The following is a 1,558-nucleotide window of genomic DNA, read 5'->3' as shown; positions in this document are numbered from 1 at the left end:
GAACTTGAAAGGGGAGGCTCACCGAGCCATTTATCTCTCCACCCTTCAACTAACCCCACATGTGTTTGTTGGCCAGGTTGGCACAATAAACCTTAACTATCTCAACCTGAAAGCAGATCATATTACTTACATTGCCTTCTATTGGTTGAACTCAGACTCACAGGCACAGTTGACTGGGACCAGTGTCGGGGAAATGTAGTTTAGCAGAGTGCACAGAGGGAGACCAAGTGGGTCTGCTGATCATCCAGTGGCCTCTGCCCTACTGCTGTCGTTATCTCCTCAGGTGGCACTTAGTGTAGCAAAAGCATAGACACTTGATCATTCAGGGAGGTTGGTGACTGTGCATGTGTGTCCATGGTAGGGGCAGTATATAAGCTTTGCTCAGCTGTTTGACATGTTGAAAATAGTTGTGAATCCCTTCCCTCACTACTGTACTTCATCAGTACTGGTTTTGAATTTTTAGCCCGCACCCCCCAATATATGCTGTAAGTTCTAACTCCTATCCCTGTGGATGCAATCCCATTTGGGAATAGGACTTTTTTTGTTATGTTTATGTTATAACCTTCAGTGATCTACACACAGCCTCACCAATGGACTCCAAGTTTGTGCTGGTCACGAAGAAGGCACCGGACTGGGCAGTGCTGCCTTCTGTTGTATGCAAGGTTGCCATGAGTCCCAGCTGACTTGATGGCAATTAGCATCAATCAGCACCAATGCTCACATCGGCTCATACCCATTGAGTTGATTGTTAATTTCCTATATGGATCTCACTAGTAGGGAAAACACATGAATCAAAGCCAATGAGATGACGTTTTCTCTCTCCTGAGGGGTAATTACTATAAAATGAGCCTCAGAATTGCTTGTTTGTAGGTAATGGGTGAAAGGAGGGGAGAAACCTCTAGGTGTATGCTATTTCCTCCCTTATAATGAACAGAATGCAAACAGCAAGGGGGTTCTTTCTGCTATCTCCCCATGATGGCCCAGATTCTTGGTTGTTCCATATTCACCTCTGGCCCACAACTGTTTATATTCTGTAGTATGAAATAAACGAAGGGGAACCAACGCATAGATTAGGAAGAGCCTATGGCAGTGGTAGAAGTGATGCCTTTGAATAGACAGCCCAAAGAATGACCAAGTCTGTGTTGGACGTTACACAGCCAGAAAGCCAGGATAGTGAAATCTCATCACATGTGCTCAGGGCATGGGATCAAGAAGGACCAGTCCCTGGAGGAGGGAGTCATGCTTGCTAGAGAGTCAGTTGAAAAAGAGGATGACCTGCAAGGAGATGGCTTGACACTGTGGCTGCAACGATGAACTCATGCATAGGAATGGTGTGAGGATGGTGCGGGACTGGGCGCTATTTGTCCTGTTAGTCACAGGCTCTCTGCAAGTTGGAACAACTCGATGGCACCTGATAACAGTGAGGTGGCAGCAGTGGTTTAATGTTCTAATTGTCATCGTTCACGTGGAAGACCCATCCCTGCCCAATCCACATTGTGTCCAGCCACTGCCTTCCTGCCAGTGGGTGTTTGTTTATGGCTGATACTAACCACATTTC

The sequence above is a fragment of the Echinops telfairi genome, unplaced genomic scaffold (genome assembly GCF_000313985.2).
Source record: "Echinops telfairi isolate 266 unplaced genomic scaffold, ASM31398v2 ScPeMD7_7457;HRSCAF=8495, whole genome shotgun sequence".
NCBI lineage: Eukaryota > Metazoa > Chordata > Mammalia > Afrosoricida > Tenrecidae > Echinops > Echinops telfairi.
The sequence above is the reverse complement of the archived record's forward strand: the minus strand, read 5'-3'. Positions refer to the sequence as shown.